Source organism: Triturus cristatus, chromosome 7 (assembly GCF_964204655.1).
Source record: "Triturus cristatus chromosome 7, aTriCri1.1, whole genome shotgun sequence".
Classification (NCBI taxonomy): Eukaryota; Metazoa; Chordata; class Amphibia; order Caudata; family Salamandridae; genus Triturus; species Triturus cristatus.
The window spans coordinates 344,673,585-344,698,041 of record NC_140590.1 but is presented as its reverse complement, the minus strand read 5'-3'; the positions used below and the strand labels follow the sequence as shown (position 1 = coordinate 344,698,041).

Sequence of the window (24,457 nt, the reverse complement as noted above, 5' to 3'; positions counted from 1 at the left end):
GTTGATTTTAAAATTTGTCCTTCCTTAATGTTAACTATACTGTGTATGTAAACCGGCATGGTGGCAGTAACCACCATACTGTGAACAAGCCGCAAGGCGAAACGCGTCGTTGTGTGAGCAAACCTTGCCATTAAATTGAGTGAAGCAACCTTGGGTGTCCTGGAGTATTCTTTATATGCTGAAGAATAAGTGACTGAATTTATACGGGCTGCCGAGCCCTATCCAGGACCACCGCGTTTGAAGCTCCATACACTTCGGGTCAGGAATGAGAGAATATATATATATATCCACATATATATATCCATATATATAGATATATATCCATATATATAGGTATGTTTGAGGGTACTTCATATTTTTATTACCCAAGTATACATGTATATATATGCATATTCGGAGTCCCTGCAAGTGGGCAGGACTATTCAGTGCTTATGACTATTGATGAGTATCCCCTGGAAGAAAACGTCATCTTCTCAATGGTGAACGGGACTGCTCAACTCTAAATTCTCTAAATTAGACCCTTATTGTTTTGAAAGACCTTTGTTTGTTCAGGTATACGTTTGTGCTAGATCCACTGTTTGGTTTTAGCTTATATGTTCTACTAATGAAGGTACATCACATCGATATAGTCAGCTGCCACCGAACTCTCAATATCTTCACGAGTTCAAATCCAGTTCAAGAAATCTGTGACAAAATAGTTTCTATGATAGGTCCTGTTGCTATTATGATCAAGGCCTTTAATTTTAATGATTTATTGGATTAGCCTGACATTTCTATAGTTTTTACTAGGGGTGGGCGGAATTTGCGAAGTTGCCTTTCGCAAAATTTCGCGAAACGGCAAAATATCTCCGCGAACATGCGAAATTTCGAGTGCTCGCGGAGATTTTGGGCTGATTAATGCGTTACTAAATTTGAGCTTTATTTCTATCTGTAAGTGCTTCCTGTTGAGGTTTAATTTTTGTGACAGGAGCATCGTGCCAGAATGAATCCTGCCCTGCATATTTACCCCAAAAGATGCCACCGTTTTGTGCAATACCTCTACTCAACTGGGGTACTTTCTACTGGCTAATCAGTAAGTGCTACCTCGTTGGGTAAATGTATAGTGCTTTTCCTACACTACAGCTGCGTAAAGGGCCAGAAGAGTGGTCTCCCGTGACACGTGTGTGTCTGTAACGTTGTCACCGCGCCGACGTGCGCCGGGGTCCCTCGAGTGAGCTGTCCATCATAGTGGGGGTAAGGGAGGGAAGATGTTGCACACCGCTGGTGTGTGGGCCGGGGCCAAACGGACGGGGCTTCTATGCGAGTTCACATGCCTCTTGTTTATAAAGGGTCAGAGACCGATCAGAGCAGCAGATGAGGAGAAAGAAACTCCTGGTCACAGGAACTAAACGGGGATTGCGCTTGAGAAAGTCATGGATGCACAGAGCTCCATCAAGGATCACAGCTAATTTTTGACGGTAGATATGGGGAGAAAAGCACACTTGCCCAGCCTCGACCTAGCTCACGAATTCTTTTGGCTGATTAATACATTACTGAATTTGAGCTTAAACTCGGGCACCTGCTTTATTTATATCTGTAAGTGCGTCCTGTTGAGGTTTAATTTTTGTGACAAGAGCATCGTGCCAGAATGAATCCTGCCCTGCATATTTCCGTTCCGCTGTGGATCGCGGAAGTTTCGACATTTTCGCATTCCGCGCAGAACGCGAAAATGCCAAAATTTGCCGCCCACCCTTACTTTTTTCCGTCGGCAAGTCAAAACAGGAAAAAAAAAACACCTGCAAGCTCTCTTGCACTGTAGTCCGGTACATTTTAGATACTGTGTGTTGTAATACTGTTTTACATTGTATTCATATTTGTATTTATTTTATTTGTTACAGTGATTTTGTCCAAAGCACTATACATAACAATAATAAAACAGCACAAAATGTTCATAAACAATGACATTAAAGCAAGTCTCAATCACATTAATTAACATTGCCTAGTTCAGTCAAGTTTAAAACTTTAGATGCGTAGAAAGTAAACAAGTGGAAAGTAAGAAGCATACAAGAGTCTTGGATTACTTACAAGAGATAAAGTAGCAAAGTGAAGGAGGGAGGGAGCAAGTGTACACATCTGAATTCAAGACAGAGAAAGCGGAACCTAATTGAAAGAAACTGAAACCACCAAAGCTGAACATGATAAGGAGCTAGCTGGCAAAATACAATGATAACCAAAAGAATAAAAAGGGAGACTGCCTCAAGAAAGAGTGAAGAGAATTGTTATATGAAAAATCAGCCAGAGGGAGCTATGAAAGCATATTACAAACCACCATCTTCTTAAAGAAGGTACATTCATCCATGTAGGGAACTGCAGCCAAAATGGTGGGGGCAGGGTCTGCTGTGTCATCATCTAGTCTCTTTCCTGACAAAGTTAGCAACTTTTAGGAAGCTTCTCAAAACTCTGCTTTTTATTCAATAATATGAGTTGCCCTTAGCTCTCTGTTTTCTCCTCTTCACTTTTCTTTTCTGCAATTGTAGTTGGTGTGGGGGGTTTATTCCAGAGGCCTTTGATGCGCCGGGACACTCTTCTGAGTAGCTGTGCGTTATATAAATGCCTTTATTCAAAAAAGTATTTGCCTTCCCAAGACGATACCCTGATCATACAAAATAATGCTATTCAAGCGAGTAAAGGGTAATGACCATTTCGCATGGCAAGGGTTGGAACATTTTATCGACTTTAGGAACCCTACATTTTTATGCTCCGGTCAGAGAGTTATGGAGAGAAGAGAGCCTTTCAAATAACTGCTTCCACAATGCAAATGCTTCTTTGATGGTCTGAAATTCACGATCATAAATAGATTAGTTCTTTTCAGACTTAGTCTAAGTTTGGGAAATATATGCCACTGCATGTGCTGCTTGAGTAGCAGGATCTTGTTGAGATAAAATTGCCAGAGAAGCAAAGTCAGAAGTGTCAGTCTCTGCTAGTGTAGGATCCACATTGATTTGGTTGGGACAAGACTTGGGCCTAAGTGAATGCTAGCTTTAATATCTCGCACGCTGTTTTGTGTCTTTTCCGCATGGGAAAGGTACACCTTTCTTGGTTAATTTGGTAAAGGGAGCACGATTTCTGAAACTCCCGCATTGAATCAATTAAATTAGTGAAACCGGAATCTTTGGATTTCCTTTACTGTTGAAGACGATGACCAACTACACACTTCTTCAATGTTAATTTCATCCATGCTAATCCTTTTTGCAGAGATGGCAAAGCCAGAAATAAGATGGATGAGATTTGTCAGCCTTAGGATGTAGACCATGTTTCTGAAACCTGGGACGGGACTTCCTTCATGTGTCTTTGATGTTTCAAAGAGTTGCTGATAATATCAACAAATGATGCAGATGTGCAATTATGTAACTGTCTTAAATATCTCATTAATAAAATGCTTGTATATACCATGTGGCATAGCTAGGTGCTCAAAATGCCCCTAGCCAGGGTTAAAGGCAGTCTTCCATTTTATTCCTCTCAAGTGTAACTAAAAATATTTGCATTTTTTATCTAATCCAGGAGAACAGGAGTCAGAGAGGGTGTGAAGCAAATCTATGTTATAATAGTGTTTAGTCCTCTGTAGTCAATGCAGAGTCTATAAATACAATCAGATTTGGGTATGAAAAAGACAGGGGACACTGAAGGAGAGCAGATATGATATATGCACCCCTTTGCAAAATTCTCCTCTTAATATTCCTTTAATACCGGATATTTCTTTTAGATTAAAACCGTAAATTCTAACATGTAGAACACCACCACCAGGTACTGTTTCAATGGCACAATGGCAGTTTTGAGGAGATGGCCACTGGTCAGCTCTCTTCTTACTGAATACGTCACAGTAGTCCAGATAAATTGGTCGGGTTGCAGAAAGTTAAAAAACAGTTGAGAGACAACAATTGTTCTTTGAGAGGATCTAGTGTTCTACATGGAAAGAAGGGCTACCCATAATATTGTTGAGCAACATATTATGCTTTGTATGTCTCCGTTTATGTAAAAGTTATGCAGTTATAGCAAAGTATGTGCCTAACATCACAGAAAACAACTGAGAATTAATGAGATCAAAACAAATTTCTTCAACAAGGACATTATCAGTAGTCATCAGCAATGGGGAGGTTTCTAAGCCAACTGTTCCCGAGGAAAGTGGTGTACTGTTATTACCCTTTATCTCATGCTCTTGCTACTTCTTGTCTAGGGAGACTTTAGTTTCTGTGTGAAATAAGATATCCATGCAGCAACCAGACACTCTGGAATCGATTAGAGCCCAAAAAGACAACAGTCCACTACTGGATGTCAAACTGATGTGTAGTAAACATTATGCCCTGTTAATTACAGATCCACTATAAAATGAAACATCCATCTTTGGTCTGTCATTAAGGGCTGGTAACCTCACTAAAGCAAGGGACAATTAAGAACAAAATCACTATTATCTTCACAGTATAACACAGTGCATTCTTTCATCATCTCTCCTTTTCTTCTGATATCAGAGCCTGACATTCATTTTCCACATCTTTCTTTATTTACTCACAAAGACCTTTGTAAAAACCGGCTGCTACGGCCTCATCGGTCCAGACTGTTTCTGCTTGTAATTGTTGAAAGATACTACTATGATATAAAAATATAATTAACTACATCACCGGTTTTCCTGTGTAGTCTGTGTTTCTGTTTTTGCCAAATGTAGAAAAAGGGACAGTCTGCTGATGGGGCCATCAGTTTCCTTTGATTACTGCCCTGCATCGCCCTGGTGGGACTCCCAGTCCCAGAGTGCAACAGCTACCTAATCCGCCGCAGCTATCACGGGGGAGGTGTGGTCACCGTACATACAGCTCTACCTCTCCCCTCGTGGCGCAGGATGCTCTGTTGGTAGGGGTTGTCAATATTCTTTTTTCACTGCCCTGCATCGCCCTGGTGGGACTCCAAGTCCCAGGGTGCAACAACTACCCAATCCGCCGTAGCTGTCACGGGGGAGGCGTGGTCACTGCATACATAGCGCTGCCTCTCCCCTCGCGGTGCGAGACGCTCTGCTGGTGGGGGCTGTCAGTTTCCTTTTTTTACTGTCCTTCATCGCCTTGGTGGGACTTCCAGTCCCAGGATGCAACAGCTACCTAATGCACCGCAGCTGCACAGGGAAGGCGTGGTCATCACACATATTGTGCTGCCTCTGGTCTCTCTCGGTGCGGGATGTGGGCTGGCTGTGCCCGGGCCAAGGGCGGGCCCATCCTCGCGAGTCATTGCCCGGAAGAGGCTGGGCTGGGTCACCGCCCTAAGGACTTTATTCTGGACACTTAAGGTACTGTGTGTGCCCCAGTTTTTGATTGCAAAACAGCCACAGAGGGGATATTTCCTTTGGTTACTTTGTGTTTTAATGAGAATTATGCTGTAGGGTGCTGCCCCAAGTACAGCTTTGAGGTTGGGAATGGGGAAAAGGAAATCTGCAAATGGTGGGGCTAGGGTGGCACTTACTAATGCCACAAAAGTTAAAAAGGCTCTGAAGCACATGTATAAGATCATAAGTGACCTAAGAGCCAAAATTGAAGCTCCTAGGACCACAATAGGAGATCTTACAGGGCCGGTGAACTGGCTGCTAGCAAGAGGCGGGGCTAGAGTACATTGCCCTGAGGAATAGCTACATAAATGACAAATATAAATCTCCTGTGCCCCCAGGGTCTCCTTCCACCCCCCATCCTAGAGTTGAATATGTAAGTGCATAGAGAAGTTTCGCTGAAGTGGCTGCTTGTACATAACCATTGGTGAAACATGCTGAGATACTTCGAGTAGGCTTGGGATCTTTCCACCTTAGTGGAAGAACCCACAGCACTGAACTACTGGCTAGAAACACCCCAAGGTAGCAACCACTGGTTCAAGAGTGCTCAGCCCCGCTGCTCCCCACAATATCTACATGATTAATGTGCCCAAAATTGTCTTACACAAGGGGTATGAAGGGGACTATTCGCTCAGGAATAAAACAATCCACTGGTTCCGCATGTGAGATGTTGTAAGTCTGTGATCAAGGAATATACCATGAGGGCTATAGGATGTGTCCCCCTCAATAGCTCCACAGACGGTATTGAACTGCGCTTGGTGGATGGGTGGATGGTCCCCAACCTAATTGCTCTGGACACTGGGTCTTGGCCCCCTGCAATGTCTAATACCCAATTTTAAGTACCAATTGGTACAAACCCATTGACACCTGTTCGTCACCCTTCTGCTACTCATCCAGACCAAGACTCCGTACTACCTGAAAATGATTGACTTCAGAGCCAAAGCATCCAACCAGTTACGGACTGCTGGACTTGGCCCTTTTTGGCTAAAGTTCTCTAAACTTTTTTGCCTTCCCCCTAGACTTTTTTTCTGACATGGTGTTGCCAACTTAGATGCTTTGGGCACTTTGCCACTGCTGAACAGTGTGCAAGTGCTCACTGTGTAAAGTGTAATTGTAATTGGTTGTCCATGATTAGTATGTTTGCATTACTAGTAAAGTGCACTGTGTGTGCCAGGGCTGGTAATGCAAATGCTACTAGTGGGCCTGCAGCACTAATTGTGCCACCCACACAAGTAGCCCTAAAGAAAGAACTCAAGCCTGCCACTGCAGTGCCTGTGTGCAGTTTGTTAAACTGCCTTGTTGTCCTGACAAGTGCACCCACTTGCCAGGCCTTACCCTTCCCTTTTTATGCACATCAGACACCCCTATGGTAGGCCCAAGGTGCCCCTGGGCAGGGTGCAGTGTATGTGAAAGGTAGGACATGTACTGGTGTGTATACCATGTCCTGACAGTGAAATACTCTCCATTTCGTTTTTCACTCTTGCAAGGCCATCTTGCCCACAGGACAGAATGGGGAAGGCTGTGTAATACGTGTCCAGCCTATCCTCCCATAGGCTTAAGACAGAGAGGTGAAGTTTAGTGTGCCTGAACTCACAATTTAATAACACATCTTTCTGTGAAGGTGGTTTTTGCATTGTGTGTTTAGAAACCACACTTTTAGAAGTGGCTGTTTTTTTGTGTTCTAACAATTCTGTGTGTCTCTGCCTGGTTGTGGATTGACTGTCTGGATTTGAAAGCGATAGGATCTGGGGAATGTCTTGACCCAGGGGAGGAGGTGAGACAGCAACAGGCTGACCTGCATCTGGAGTGTAGGGGGGTGGAGTAGCCCCTGGAGGTGAAGAGGCCTGGGCTGCTACCATAAAACAATGGCTCCATCCCCTGCTGAGTGATTAAGGATCCAGACCCCCACTATCAAAGGAAGAAGGTGTCACTGGCAGGGAGACAAACAGAACTGGTTTGAACAGGGGTCAGTGCCCCCCTGAACACAAAGACTTCAAAGACATTTAGGGGTATAACTGTAAGAGCTGAAACCCCTGAACGTTGGAACTGATCAAGACTAAAAAGGATTGCAACTACTTTGTGGTCAAGAGGAACCTCTGCCAAGGAAGAAACAGCTGAAGAGACTGAAGGAAAGGACTGAACCTTGCTGTGTGTTCTGGGGCTGGCCTGTAGTTTGCTCATTTAACCAAGGAGAGTCTAAGGGACTTTGTGCTGTGTCCCCCTGCTTGGAAGGACTTTGCTGTGTGCTGTGTCCTAAAGTAACTCGTCCCCAAGGGCCAGAGGAGAGCTGGCTCCCTGTTGTGGGAACTCAGGAACATAAAAGTTTCCAGAATTGTCTCAGCGACACTATGTGCGTGTGCTTTTTTCAGCCTGAGACCTTCTTAAGAACTGCCCAATGATCATGTGCACCCGCAGTCCAAATGAGTCTCAGCGACGTTGTGCGCGTGTGCTTTGTGCTGCCTGATACCTTCGTATGGATCGTCCTGTGATCGTGTGCACCCGGAGTCCAAGTGAGTCTCAGCACCGCTGTGTGTGTGTGTGCTTCATGCAGCCTGAGACCTTTGTGAGGATTGCCCTGTGATCGTGGGCACCCAGAATACAAGTGAGTCTCGGCGACGCTGTGTGCGTGTGCTTTGGGCAGCTTGAGACCTTCATGAGGATTGCCCTGTGATCGTGTGTACCCGGAGCTTAAGTGAGACTCAGTGACGCTGTGTGCGTGTGCACTGTTGCAGCCTGAGACCTTCGAGACTGTGTGTCCCGGTGCAGTCGTGTTCTCTGAGTTGATCGACAGCGTGACCAGAAGTGCTGCGATCGTCATTGCCATCGGCCCGGACCGGCATCCCCAGAGGAGCTGTGGGAATTCACCGCCGCTGGCCCCAACCTGCCTTTGCCAAAGAGAGACCTCAAATCATCACGTCGGGGGTCCGTGTTCCACTGCCCAAGATCAACGAAGTCGCACCAGAGGCCCACGCCGCGAGGAGAGTGAGATCACACTCCCCAGGTAACGCTCAGCGTGTGTGCATGTGTCGCCACCTGGAGTGGGGTGCGGTCTCTGAGAGAAACGCTCTCGGCCTTTCACATCTTTGCAGCGCGAGCCTCCCCTCAAGTTAGTATCGCGGCCCGTACTTGCCGAAGAGTGGCTGTACCGGGGCGGGAGTGTGGACCTGCACTTTGTTTTACACCATACCCGTGTTGGGGGCATGTTTTGGCAGTAGCTGACCGCGAGTCAGTACGAGTGGCATAGAGTCCGCCCAGAGTACATTATTGTTGGCATTACGAACTGCCTGGTTGTTGCATCTTGCATTGCATTACGAACTGCCTGACTGTAGCATTACGCATTGCATTATTTTTGCATAACAAACTGCCTGATTGTTGCAGTAGGCATTGCTTTAGTTTTGTATTACGAACTGCCTGATTGTTGCATTACGAATTGCATTATTTTGGCATTAAAAACTGCCTGATTGTTGCTTAACGAACTGCATTATTTTTACATTACCCAGTGCCTGATTCTTGCATTACAAACTGCATAGCATTGCAGTAGGACTGCATTGGATCATTGAGAATTGCTCATTAATACTGCAAGAACCTACCAGGGCTTGCTGGACTAATAACTAGCAAGGGGAAATATTACAAATACGCACATGTCGGATTTTATCGTGTGGTCTCATCGTATATCTTTTTATATAAACATATAATTGTTTTGATTAAACTCGTGTGGAGTCCATTTGAGGTGTTACCATTGGGTTACTGAGAGTGTGGTTGCAAATACTTTACACATTTGCCTTGGAAATAAGCCTGGCTGCTCGTTCCTAGCTACTGAGGGGGTGAGCAGGGGCTATCTGAGAAGGTGTCCTTCCTTTCCCTGACTTAGAAGCAAGGGTCTCTATTTGGACTAAGGTACCTACCACGGGCCAAATAGAGACTCCCAGTTCTAACACGGAGCTTTGTTTAGCTCCGTTTATTACAGTCTTGAGTATTGCCCCGAAGCATAGGCTGCCAGAAATCAGTATCGCCATGGGTTGCAAAAAGGGGCCCAGTAGGAAAAGGAGGTGACTGCCTCATAGGAGAAATATCTACAATGTCCCCAACCTTTGTGCCCCATAGGTAGCCCCACAGACAGTCTCCAACCGTGTGCCATCACGTCCTTTCAAAAATACTTCCAAGCTTTCGATGGTTCATGGAAGGGCCATAATTTTCTTGGGCAATGCAAACTGTGCCCTGTCCACGGAGCGCCGCCGCTCCCTCCTCATTAAGGTGGACCCCAAGTTGGGAAACCTAGCGGATTCAGAGGCAGGTGCTATTGAGCAGGAGGGCCTCTTTAGAGAGCCCTTTGTCAAAGAATTAGGCAAATTTGTCAATACCTTTACCTCTCTTGACAAAGCTCAAACAACCATTAAGAAAGTGTTCCCTTGTGTTTTCCACGGGGCTGGTCGAGGTAGGGGCCGCTCGACCAGCCACCCGTCACACCAGAACTCTCAAAGAGGACAATGCTCCAGGAAAGGCCAATATCAAGATCAGTCCCAGTTCAGGAATTTCTACCCCATGAGAGGACGTCGTGGCAAAAGCAGAGGATTACGGGAAGCAGCATCCTCAAATCCCAGTGGGTGTTCTCCCTTGTTCGCAATTAAAAATACGGGGTGGCTGGCAATTTTTTTCCAGGCTTGGATTTCCATCACAGGGGATACATGGGTCCTTCAGACAGTGCAGGGATTCCACACAGAGTATCTTGGGGACGGGGACCAGACCCCGTCCCTTACAATTTTCTCACCAAGACGCCGTCCTGGTAGACGAGGAAGTGACATCCCTCCTCAACAACAGTGCAATATCCCCTTCCTCTCCACACCCCAGGGAAATCATCAGCAATATTTTACTGGTCGATAAGACCGACGGGTGCCAGAGACCGGTGATAAACCTCAGCGAGTTCAACGAGTGGCTAGTTTACCACCATTTCAAAATGGAGGGCATTCACCTCCTCTGGGATACCTTACGACCCCTGGATTGGATGGTTTGACTAGACCTCAGGGACGCCTACCTGGTGATCCCGATTTTCCCGCTAGTTCATATGGCTGCAACAGACATAAAAGTTTACTGCTCCACCATTCAGTCTGTCCACAGCCCCTTGGTGCTTCACCAAGGTTCTCAAGCTGGTGGTGGAGTTCCTGAGGGCTCGGGCATGTAAATGATTGTGTACTTGGATGACCTGCTTCTAATGGGCTCCTGCCCACACCAGCTGTTGTCCCACCTCCGAATGGCGGTGGATCTACTTCAGAGCTTAGGCTTTGTGGTCAACGAGAAGAAGTAGCTTTTAACGCCCTCTTAGACTTTTACCTTTCCGGTGTTCGTAAAAGATTCCACCTCATCCACCCTAAACCTCCCATCCAGGAAAGTGTCCAAGATCCATCCCAAGCTGAGGCGTACCCTCACCAGACACCAGGTATCTCTCCGACAGCTGGCTTGGGTAGTGTGCCTCCTCTCTGCATCGATTCAGGCCATCTTTCAGGGACCACTCCACTATCGGGCTCTGCAGCGCCTGAAGGCGTCCTACCTTCGCAGAGGGTGCCCCTACTCCCACAAGGTTTTTTTGTCCGACAAGGCTCAAGAGGAGATCCAGTGGTGGTAAGACCACATGGAGGCCTGGAATGGCAGCGCAATTTTCAGATCAGCACCAGATCTGGTCATAGCGTCCGACACCAGCAGGACAGGCTGTAGTGCCAGATGTGGCACTTTCTCTACGGGAGGTGTTTGGTGTCCAGAAGAACGGAAGTTGCATATCAATTGTTTGGAACTATTAGCAGGTTCCTTCACCGTTCGCTGTTGGAGGAGAGATTCTGTTCAGTCATGCGTTCTTCTGAAGATAGACAACATCTCTGCGGTCCGCTATATGAATCACTTAGGGGATACTCGGTCCAAAGCACTCTCAGGCCTCGCCGTGAGTTTCTGGCAATATTGCCTGGACCATCAGGTATTGGTCACAGCGGAGTACTTGCCCAGATGGGAGAACCAGGTGGCGGACATCCAGTTCCGCATCTTCAGGGATGCCAGTCTCTGGAAGCTCGACCCAGACATTTTTGCGGTGTTTAATGACTGCTGGGGTCCTTTCTCGGTGGACCTGTTTCCCTCGAGACAGGACCATCAGCTGCCCCGCTTTTTCAGCTGGAGGCCGGACCCACTGGCAGTGGCCACAGATGCCTTCCTCCAGGACTGGAGCCAAGAGAAGTGGTACGCTTTTCCCCCCTTCGCAATGATCACACGGATGTCGGCGCAGGTCTGGCGGCAGCGGGCGGAGTTGGTCATGATTACTCCCCTTTGGAGGTCGCAAGTTTGGTTTCAAGTTCTTCTGGAACTTTCCTGGGATTCTCCAATCCTAATCCCCCAATTTCCAACAATCCTCTTGAGAATCGACAAGACTCCGCATCCACTAGTTCAAGGGAACTCATTGTGGCTTATGGTGTGGCAGATTATAGAGGACGATGGGAGGTCCCAGGCCTTCTGCAAGCGGCTGAACCCTTCATGTCCAAGGCTTGGGCAGACAGTACTGTCAAAAGATACAGATTCGTTTGGGGCAGATGGTCCAGTTGGTGTATGCGGTGGTGTCTTAATCCCCCAGATGTAGTGCATGTTCTGAACTTTCTAGCACAGCTAGCTTCTAGTGGCATGGCCTACAGATCAATAAACACTTTTCGGTCGGCCATTTCATCCGGCCATGTACTGATTAATGAGGCGTTGGTGGGCAAACATCCGCTAGTTTGCAGATTGCTACGTGGTATCAGGCTCTCTCTACATCTGGAGCCACGCTACTCTGCCCCCTGGGATGTGAACCAGGTTCTCAACTTGTTTCTCTCCTGGCAACCAAACCGTTTTCTCTCTAGGAAGGAGATGTCTGCTAATCTAGTTATGCTCCTTTGCTTCATCTCCTGCCACTGTGTCTCAGATGTGAGGGCTTTGGACATCTCAAGCAGGATGTTCACCCCTAATGGAGTGATGTTCTCTCTCCACAGAAGAACAAAGTGCCACACTAGAGTTATCACTTACACAGAATTCCTGGACTCCCCTAAACTGTGTGTCGTCAGATGCCTCAAGCCATATGAAGAAATGACTGAGGAGTTTCGCCTACCAGGAGAACGCCAGCTCCTCATTGCACTGTGTACACCTTTTAGGGCAGTTTCGTTACCCACTATTGCTAGATGGGTTAGATAGGTGATGATGGAGGCTGGAATTAGCCTTCGAAACATTGGGGCCCATTCGGCACCAGGTGCAATGGGCTTTACAGCATTTGGCTTGGGTGCCCTTTTGGAGGATATCCTCAACGCGGCAGATTGGTCTTCATACTCTACCTTTAAAAGGTTCTACTTCAAGCCACTGCTGGTCATGGCTCACCTTGTGGTGAGCACGTTTTAAACTAGCATAATTCTCGCCTCCAGTCCTGACATAGAATGAAAAATATCCTAGCTATCATAACGGAAAGTTCCAATTCTATTAAGGACTCGGAGGCGAGGATTATCTCGCCCTTGGGATTCCAGAGCAAGATAGCCCTCCCCGTATAAGAGTAAGTAACCCTGCTTGGCTATAAAGTGTTTTGCTTGACACATTTGTTCTGTTGCACATTAACTGCTTTCACTGCATTTTGGTTAGCAGGCTTTAGTAGTTTGTGCTCAGATAGTAACAATGTACTCTGTCTTTGTAGGATCTGAAGCAAATAAACGGGATTCATGAAGGTGATCTTCGCGCGACGAAAGAGGGCGAAAGGCCAGTGAGGAAGGACTTTGTTGGAGCTATGGGCCTCCTGATTGGACATTATCAGTCTGATCTCTGATTGAATGTTGTTGTTTTTTCTCACTACATTTTCCCAAGTGTTATTGGGAAACGTAGTTTGTTTACCTTTAAAGTGATGGCTGCTATATAAAATAAAGTGAAGAAAGAAGGCATAATCCTCGCCTCCGAGTCCTTAATAGAATTGAAACTTTCCGTTACAATAGCTAGGACATTTTTAATTCCTTCACCACCCCTTGATTTTAGTGGGTGACTTCAAGGTGACATTTGAGCCGTTCAATAGCGAGGATGTCTATGATGTGAGGGAGGAGGATGAACTGTTGTCAGTACCCCATCTAGACCTACCCCCAAATAAAAAATGTTCGCAAGTGGGTTGCAACCAAAAGCCTTATCACTGGAGTTTAGGTTGAGGGCCACAAATGGAATGACTACATCAGACAAGATATGAGCTGTATTGATTATTTCTTGTTAGACTTAAGGCTCTGGCCTCTGGTAATAGGTATGACTGTGGCCGCAAGTGTAGATAATGACCATAACCCACCTATTTTGAGCTTGATGTCCCTTGGGGTGACTCATTTAATAGACCTAGGAGCCATCTAATATCTAGGGAGTTACAACCATTTGATGATAAGGGCAGTCTTACGTGGCATAAGTTGATTGTCGATAAAGGCAAGCTTGAGTCAATCAACCAGGACCTATTAGTATATATGTCATAGATGACCGTCCAGTACGAGGAACCGGGAGGGCTGGGCGCAATTCCTGACATCCACTTTCGCCACTTTGAGCAATTGCATCGTACTTTGTTGCCTCCTTGCACCACTCAAATGTTTGATCGAACGAAAGAGCACAGAAAGCCTGGCTTAATCGAGAGTGTAGACAACCAAAAAGCCAGCTTTCTTTGGCAATTAAGACTAAGAACATGGCCTCTGTGAAAGAACTGAGAAGGTCTTACAAAATAGCTTTAGCAAAAGCAAAGAAGGAGTGAGATGAGAATAGATGGAGGCTCATTGAGAACTCAAAAAAGTTCTGGCCGTTAGTAGTATGGAGGGACAATACGAGGCCACCAGCCCTAGACAAGAACATCTCAGCCTCTACTTGGCATGATCATTTTAATACCTTATATTCTGGAACTTGCATGGCTGATACATTAGTAGTCTCCATTGACTCACCCCAAGCCAACAAAAAGGACTTATTCACTAAGAGCGAAATTAAGGCTTCTATCAACTCAATTGTCCAAGCCAAGCTCTGGATCCAGATGGCATCCCCGGTGACCTCTTTCTATATAATAGAGATAATTGCTCATGTTACATTTTAATACTTTCTAATGCCATAGCAGGGGTTGCTTCAATCCTAGACTCATGGAAGGGTGCAGATGTGATCGCCATATTCCAGAAAAGTGATAGGAACCTACCTTGCAACTAGAGGCCCATTGGTCTCATTTACTTCATACAAAAAGTGGTTTGCAGTGCCCTTTTATCTAAAATTCAAGAATGGACAAGTGACAACAATATTTTAACCCCATATCAAGCTGTTTTTAGGCAGAAGACAGGGACAAATTGTGACCCTTTTGTTTGCGGACGACACTTTGTGTCAAAAACACCATGGGGGCTTCAGTTGCTTTTAAACCAGTTCAAATACGCTTGCGATATTTGAAGCCTGGAGATTAATATATCATGAAGATAAATCCTCACAAACTGTATAGAGGGAGACCAACTCTTGGTGGTGTACCACTTGAGAGGGTCAGTACCTTCTATTAACTGGCCATAAAATTATTTGAAGATATGACCTGGAAACCTCATGTGACCAAGATGACTAAAGCGCAAACAAATGGTTGGGGCCCTGGGGAAAGAACATCATTTAGCAAACCCGTTGCTGATGTCCTCCAGATTTACGATTCTCAAGTGGTGACTTCTGCCCTATATGGGGTCGAAATGTGGGGCTTTGATAGAATGGATGACCTGTCCAGATTCAAGCATAAGTTCTTGAGGAGTTAAGTGTCGTTACCACAGAGTACACCACTCCATCCTCTAAGTACGGATATGGGCAGGAAATCCCTTGTAGACAAGGCAAAATTAGGCCCATTGATATGCTGGAGGAAAATCTGGTCTACCTCTGAACTGATTTCCTACACCAATGCTCTTAAGGAAGTCAGCTGCCTGGATAAATACAATAAGGTAGGCTGGATAATTAACGTGAAGTGACAATTGGCGGATATTGGGTTAATGGTCCTCTATCACTCCCTCCCAAAGATCTTCAGAAATCTCAGTACTAGGATTGGGCACTACAAACTGAACTCAATAATACATCGTGGGGAATGCTAATTTTGGAATTTATGGACTTTAAATTGGTTAGCTCCCTGGAGAGCTATTAGACATCATTCAGATACCCAACAACAGGAAATTATACATGCAGTTTAGATTCGTTCACAAGCACCTGGCACCGCAACCCAGCAGCCACATAGTTTTGTTTTAGTTTCATCACAGCCACTGAATCAACTGCACACGTACTGTTTGCTTGTCCATCTTATGTGCTCCCAAGAGAAAAATGGCTCAAACCTATATGTAAGGAGTTAGGAATTTGTAATTATGATGAAGCATTGCGAATTCTAGGATCGGATCCAAGACCCCTGTTTGCATGCTCAGTCTCAAAATATTTGGGTCATATGTGGGGTATCAGTAGGAAACTGCAAAAGTCCTGAAGCATTTGACTTACATTGTATCAAGTGTGTAATTCTTTTAGAAGGTGTTTTTAATATTTTAACTGCGACAGCACTCCTGGAATTTTTAGGATTCGTCATCTGGAGGACCTAGACAGCATGGTGGACCCTGTGTGGCCAACTTTAAGGTTTTTTTAGAGATTGTTGCAGTTACTGATTTTATTTGCACAACAGGGAGAATGGACTGATAATGTTGGTTGCCACTTGGTATTAGCTTAAACCCCGATAATTGTTCCTGTATCATGCAAATGTATGAATTTTATTATCTTTTTTAATTGAACTCATCATGTACTGTACTGCATATCGCACTTTTATGGTTACCTGACCGAAATAAAGTTTTCAAAATGGGAAATGAAAAACTTTGTTTCATAAATTCATTAAAAAATGTTATATATAAACTTCAAACCTACTGTGTTGCTTCACCATCTTTAAATATTGCTTAGGCACACCTAAAAAAAATCAACATGCAAAAAATCCACTAATTGTATCTCTCTCCCAAAAAGGACAAGACAAATTCCTTGCAGTATCCCTAAATTAATGAAATACAAGACCCAAAAACCCCTATATTTTTAAAAAGACTTTGCTTACTTGCAATAGGCTGTCTGCAACCTTTTAGCCTGCTCCACAATGGCCCGGAAACTGAACAAAAGAAAAACACCGAAAATGAGTTTGAAAAGAAAGACATCAATGTACTTATTTATAGATTTATCTTTAAAGCAACTATTATATATTTTTAAATGTGAATATGTTTAACATGCATTTTAAAAAATTGTTGACATTTTCAAAAGATTCTATGTATTATTTTCAATAACTTGTCTATGTCTTGTAAATAAATATTTTTCTAATACCTAGTTATTTTGCTTATGTTGTTACTAATGTTTTAGTATAAATGAATGGTTGCGTCTAGGTATCACTGCCTGAAATATGAAATTGATTAGGCACAGAAGGCTGCCCCAATCAGACAGAACTATATATATATTCATTGAAAAAACCAAAGGTTTCAGGCACGTTATAGGTAGAAATTAGCATTTAAAAAACCTTGCAAATTCACTGAAAAAACCATAGGTTTTAGGGAAGGTTATAGTTAGTTGGACATTTCACTCGTACAAAACCATTGAAATTCCCCCGTTATAGTTAGTTCAGCTAACTATAACTTGCGCCTCCGCAATGCACTGCTGATGACGTCCCATATTACATCACTCATGACATGGTCAGTGACATCACTGATGACATCACTGATGACATCTCAAATGACATCACTGATGACATCATCCATGTGATAAATTGATGCATCTTCTCACAACCTAATATAACCTAATTGATACACCCACTATAAATTACAGACTATCATTCTCAAAACCATAGACACTCCAACCCCAATAACTACAGACCCACTCAGTGATTTTTAGGTCTACACACACATCCACTCACTCACCCGTACAGTCACTCATACTTACGGTCACAAAGTACAGGACTATCATATGCACTCTTACACCTATATAGACACTCACACACCACCACTCATCCATAGATGATGTAAAAAAATAATCACACTCCCATTTACTCACCTATACAGTTATACACACACCAGCTCACCTACTCATACAAATACAAACACATTCTTACACTCTTATACAATCACTGATACAAGCACACACTCATCCATACAGCCACTCTCACAATCACACACTCTCACTTATAGCCATTTATATACTCTAACACACATATATACTATCTTTCACATATGTAGTTACTCACACATGTACCACTGAGATATACATTCACTCACTAACACACCCATACACACACTCACCCACCCATACAGTGCATCACAGACGCACTCTTGAAACCATGCACCCAGTAAATCACCCATTCACACATCTATGCACAGAGTCACACACACCCCACCCACACAAACACTCAGGCACCCATACAGATACTCAGACAATCAATCAATAACTCATAAAGACACTCATGTAGTTATTCACAAACCCATGCAGCCGCTTACACACCAACAGAAAGACGGATACAGAGATTCACGCAGTTTAGTCACTAACCCATGCATTCAGTAAGATATGTTTAATCACTCACTTATAGAGTCAGTCACGCACCTAGTAAATCATCCATTCTGACACTTATACACCCACTCATTCTTCAATACGCCTTTCTCTATATATATTAAACATTTTTAAACTTTAGAGAAACACACAGTCACATGGATGATATCATCAGTGATGTCATCAGTGATGTCATTTGAGATGTCATAAGTGATGTAATATGTGACGTCATCAGCAGTGCATTGCGGAGGCGCGAGTTATAGTTAGCTGAACTAACTATAACGGGGGAATTTCAATGGTTTTGTACGAGTGAAATATCCAACTAACTATAACCTTCCCTAAAACCTATGTTTTTTTCAGTGAATTTCTAAGGTTTTTTAAATGCTAATTTCTAACTAGAACGTGCCTAAAAACGTTTTTTTCAGTGAATTTCAAAGGTTTTTAAAATGCTAATTTCGAACTATAACGTATCTGAAACCTATGGTTTTTTAAGTGAATTTCAAAAGTTTTTTAAATGCTATTTTCTAACTATGCCTACAGAGATAGGACATGTGAAGAAAGAAGAAAAACGCACAGAAAGAAACAAAAGAAATGCAGAAAGAGGCAACAGAAGTCCACAAAGATGAAGAAAATAGCAGGAAGAAGCAAGACGTGCAGAAAGAACCAACAGAGGAAGAGAAAGAGGCCTTGTTGCAAAATCATCCTGTGCCCACAACTTTTTCAGACAGGTACTGGTGGTAACTGACTCTGACTATCTAGGCCTAGAGCCAGTGCTATGCTAAAAGACACTTAGAATACAGTGAAAACACCTACATACACTAGGGAACACTATGCGTTGCGGTACTCCTGTGATTAGCATGACCTCCTCTGTAAGGCCCTAGTACATAATAGGGCAGGGGAATTAAAACTACCTCTTAAAACCCGCCACGGGGCGCGTTTGAACAGTGGGGAAGGGAGGGGGCGGGGCCTGACATGACGTGTGCAAACACGCCCGTTGGCGTGTTTTAAGTTGGGGATTTAATTCCCCTTCCATCCTGAGGGCCCCTGGGGGCCAGCTAGCATACCAGGTTCCTCCAGTAAGCGCCACAGAGCTGCGTTGCAGAGAGGTGTAAAAAGGGGCATGGCCTGGACCACCTTTGGACACCTTTGAACTAAATAAGAAAATCACCAAAATCCAGAAGGATATCAAATTTTACAACGTAGAGAAAACATATCCATACCTACATGACGAATTCTACAACACCCCATATATTCCGCCCAGGACCCGCAACTGGGGCAGATACCATAATAACCAACAGATCACCTTCTCCGATTCTTCCAACACATCCATTGAGGACTCTGACGGAAGTGACGAACCCAGCACATCCTGAGCTGTCAACAGACCACAACCCATTCTACCACCAGGTTTTTTAGGACAAGGCCGTGGACGCGGCCTACCTCAAACCCGATCACAGAACAACCGCCAATACCAACCTCAATTCTCAGGAGAAAGACAAACCCGAAACAGATTCTACCAATGGGGCCCTCAACAATAACCGACCACACGGATACTCGGCCCACACCCGCTCCCTCCACGGCACCTGACTTGGATCCACAATCCATACCCATATTTAACCTCTCAGATTACATCCTATCTCACGACGAGACTCAACTTCTCAGCAGAGGCGTAAGTTTTGTTCCTACGGAACGAACCAAGTTTTAGACCTACAGTCTAATCTACTAATGTTTTTCCGACTAATCTGACTCAAGCAATTCTTCTCTGACAAACCTGCATCCATCCAACCAGCTGGACCACGGTTCCACCCACCTTCAACCCCCTGATCTGCTTCCATGCCTCCGGAAATACTAGCATTCGAACGCCTGGTCCTACAGGAACTTGCAGACCTCCAAGCTCAATTTGAATATGTCCCCTATAACCTACCCCTCTCAGAAAAACAAGCCTTGATCAACCTCGAAAACAAACCTGAACTCATAATCAAACCAGCAGACAAAGGTGGTGGAATCGTGGTCATGAACGCAAGTAAATATGACTTAGAAGTTAAAAGACAACTATCCAATCTCAACCACGACCGCCCCCTCACCAAAGATCCCTTACCAGATCTCAGAACCAAAATACAACAAACCACTGGACAAGCTAGATCCCTCAACATCATATCCCAAAAAGAATTCAACTTCCTGAACAATCAACACCCCTGCACACCAGTGCTTTATATACTTTCCAAGATCCATAAAGACAGCACCAACCCCCCGGGTCGCCCCATCGTCTCAGGATGCGGTTTCATTCTTGAACCACTGGGAAAATATAATGATGCCATCATAAAGGAATTCGTCCCTCATGGTTGATTTGGACATCGAATCATTGTACACCAACATCCCGCACAGCGAAGGACTTAAAGTCATTGAGTCACTACTTGAAACCAGGCCTAGACCCACCTTGATCCCTACTGAATTCATCATGGATTTGTTACATATTGCCCTAGAAAACAACTATTTTCTTTACCGCGACACATTTTACCTTCAAGTCAAAGGTGTCTCCATGGGAGCGTGCTTTGCCCCAAATTTTGCTATACTCTGCATCCACAATCTGGAGAAGACTCACATTCTCACTGCTACAAATCCTTTTCTGAGACATATCACTCTTTGGCGACGTTATATTGATGACATTCTTCTACTATGGAAAGGCACTACTCATACCCTCAACCCCTTCATCGATTGGCTCAATCAATCGCAAGTTCACCTCAAATTTACTTGTGATTCGAAACCCAATGATTTACCATTTCTGGATGTCGTGATACATGCCGAGGATGACAAAATTGGTACTTGCCTCTATCGTAAGCCAACTGAAAGAAATACCTTTCTTCAATACTCAAGCTATCACCCTCGAGGTCTCCGGGATGGGCTACCCTTCGGCCCATTCCTATGCATCCGAAGGAACTGCAAATGGCGGAAAGATTACTTCTGTGAATCCGACATCCTCATCAACAAACTCATCGACATGGGATACCCCAAACGTCTAGTAACAAGAGCACGAAAGAAAGCCTGGTACTGCCACTGTGAACATCTTCTCACACCTCAACCCAAGAAAACCATGACCAGGATACCATTTGTTTCCAAGTTCAGCCCATGCAGCAATAAAGTCAGTAAGATCATCAAAAGCAACTGGCGTCTACTACAATAATTCGAAACATTTAGACAACCACCTCTCTTCCCATACCAACGTGGCAACAATCTAGCCACATATCTACATGCCATTACATGGCTCACCAACGCTGCTGACAAGAACACAATCACCGACACCTGGGGTTTACCCCCTGTCATTGGACACTATAAATGCCAAAACTGCACCATATGTGATCTCACAGTGAACACAAAAGACTTCAAAACCAACAACAAATCCTACAAGCTCAAGACCCTTACAAACTGTAGATTACAAAACGTCATCTATGCGATTCGCTGTCCCTGTGACCTCGTTTACATTGGCCAGACCACCCAAACGGTAAAACAGCGGATAATTCAACATAGAAGCAGAATCCACTGCAAAGTCCTCACTGCACCATTGGTTGCACACTACATTGAGAAAAATCATTGAGCGACAGATATCACCTGGCAGGTGATAGACCAATCTACCCTACCCATCAGAGGCGGTGATATCAAAGCCCTCCTGAACAAATGCGAATGCAAATGGCTCACCGTATGTAACTCGGTCAACACTGGCTTGAACCCCATTGACGAATGGAACAGCACCATCTTACTCTGACCTTAATTTTACAAACCAAACTACCTCCTACCTCGCACACTGTACCGTGCACCTCGGTAGCTCTCAAACTGTTACTGCATTCCTTCAGCTACCTTGCTCCTGCCTCTACTGTATTCTTTTATCCTCCTCCTTTGACTGTCTATAACCACCCCTTTGTGGTTGCTTAAACCATGGTACTTTGTGTTTCTGTCTCACTCTCGAGTGACAGCCTTGTCCGTAATCTATTGTTGTGACTAACCTGGCACACTGCGCTGTGCATTTAGATAGCTCGCTCTCCTGGACTGTATCTGTCCAGCTCATGCTCCCTTTTTAATTCATATTACCATTTAATAGTTGTTTTAGTAATGCACCTGTGCAAATTTCATTGACCAATTGCTCACTGTTCTTTGTTTTGTCCCAATGCGTACATTATTTAGAACTATCACGCACTTCTATAATGCCTCTAACATGGCACATTCCTAATTTTTTATTGTGAACTTTTGTCACGTCATCCCGTCCTGTTCCGCCTCCCGCCCCTCCCCCGGGCCGCGTCACTGTAGACACACCCCCTCGATACACACACATAATCATGTGACGTATACCCCCCGGAAGCAGCCTCACTGCCTTATAGCCTAGACACCGCAGCCCAGCTCCGACACTCACTAGGTAAGCCCATCGATCCTTGGTCAGTTTTCCGTCTCCACACTGATTACTGACTTACCAATCCCGCCGTCTTTTTCCATAGGTCTCCCCATGCAGTGCCCTGCTCTTGGGACACAGAGGAGCTTCCCACCCTCATCTCGCCGATGTTCCTTCGACAACGACGCCCGTAATCATTCATCCCCCTGATTTTTGCACAAAAGTAACTACCTGTCTCTTCCTGCACTTCCTTTTTTCCTCCGTGAGCCCCTGCATGCATGCTCATGTTTATTCTTCACCCCCGAAGGATCTCCGGTCCCTAGTGGAGACCTTTCACCCCGGCAACACGCGTTTGATGAATAGTGTCCTTCCAGGTAGCGTTTTCTACCGAACTGCCTCCCGGTTATCCCCGCCTCCCTTCCTTTTTTTAAAAACTCCTCACTCTGCTCTGCTCATAACCACTTTGCCTGCGTTTCCAGCACCCAATCACCGGTGAACATTCTATTTCACGCATCCGATCTCCAGCGCCATTTAATACTTATTCCTTCCCCTCCCGCATAGTGACTGCCCTTCCTGATTATTTATTTCTCCTCCACTCACCGCTCCAGCCTCTGTTGCCACCGTCTGTGCACAGACGCTCCATTGGGATTTTTTCCTTCATGTCACTGTATTACTGACCTGCGCTCCCGTTCACAGGCTGCACCCCAGGTTTGCTCCCCTCACTGACGTGACCTGCGCGCTGTACTTAATATGCTTCCCGACCACCCCGCATGCTCACACGCGCAGCCCAATCCCCGCCCCTCCCTTACCCTTCTCCTTTCCCTCCCTGTACAGCACAGCTATTACCCACAACCCGGTCCTGAAGACGATCCTGATTGATAGGTTCGAAACGTCGTCGACTCCTCAGCGCAACTGATGGCGCACTTCCTTCTGTGGCTCAAATTAAATTGTTTCGCATTTTTTAAATCTAACATTGTTAATCATTGTCTTGAGCCACAACATCCACTGTATATACTTGTTCACATCCGCACCTTGTGCCGTTTTCGCTGATTTCACAATTGTCACTTGCGTCGCCACCTGTTTGTGTCACGTACACAATTGAGCACCAAGTGCAATTCGGGTTGTTCACGCATTATTTGCTTACAGTGCTGCTACAACTGTACCTTTTATTTTTGATAACAATTATATGATGCCATGTGCACATTTCAAAATCATTTCAGAGTCTCCCGTTTTCTTTCCGCATAATGTATTATACATACAAGTCTAATTGTCCTTTATAGTGCTACCAGTTGAGATACTGTTTTTTCTTTTTGGTTCTACCGAGGTACAAGATGGCTGCCAACACTTCCTGGTTTGGAGTGTTGACAGCCAATTAGCATTAAGCTCGTGATCGGGAGGGTACGCGGATCCTCCGTGCCTCTAGATATCACAATCTTTATTTCTTAATTTCTCAAAAACTACTGAACGGATTTACACCATTTATGAAGAGGTCGCTTTCTGAGCCAAACAGTACCTTTTTGCCAAATTTGGTGTAATTCCGTTCAGCAGTTTTTGCTACAACTGTGTCTAAACTTTCCTATGGGAAATTGATTTTTTGACCTTTATTTTTTGATTTTCTCAGGAACTCCTGAACGGATTTACACCATTTTAAAAAAAGGTCTCTTTCTGAGCCAAGGGCTGCCTTTTTGCCAAATTTGGTGTAATTCGTTTCAGCAGTTCCGGCTGTAGCCTCTTCCAAAATTTCCTATGGGAAATAACATGGAGAAAACACGTTTTGGGGCCCCCCTTTTTTCTCGGCCCCCGCTTGACGAATCACCCCCAAACTTTCAGGATAGGAGCCGACCGGAGCGTCCCACCAGTTTTGAAAAATTTTATAGATTCGTCATCCAGCGCCAAAGTTATTGCGAAAAGAATGTTACGAATTTCCTATGGATAATAGCTCCTAACTATAACTACCACTGGCGACCGCCAGTAGGTAATATATATATATATATATATATATATATATATATATATATATATATATATATATAGCGTGTGTGTATATACACATATGTACATATACACACATATATGTTACCTACTGGAGACTGGTGGTCGCCGGTATGTAGTTATAATTAGGACCATATTTCCATAGGAAAAGCGTTTTTTGACTTGCCTATCTCTTTTGGGCCATTTGACGAATCTACATGAAATTT

At 44.6% G+C, this 24,457-nt stretch overlaps 1 protein-coding gene across 1 annotated transcript in view; it reads right to left on the bottom strand.

The window, feature by feature from the left end:
• The window catches only part of LOC146809624 (outer dynein arm-docking complex subunit 1-like), a 358,293-nt gene that overhangs the window by 209,290 nt on the left and 124,546 nt on the right, over positions 1-24,457 (bottom strand). The window contains exon 3 of the mRNA XM_085616472.1: positions 16,416-16,466. The gene's annotated coding sequence lies outside the window, so the exon portion shown is untranslated. The remainder of the gene's footprint in view (positions 1-16,415; positions 16,467-24,457) is intronic.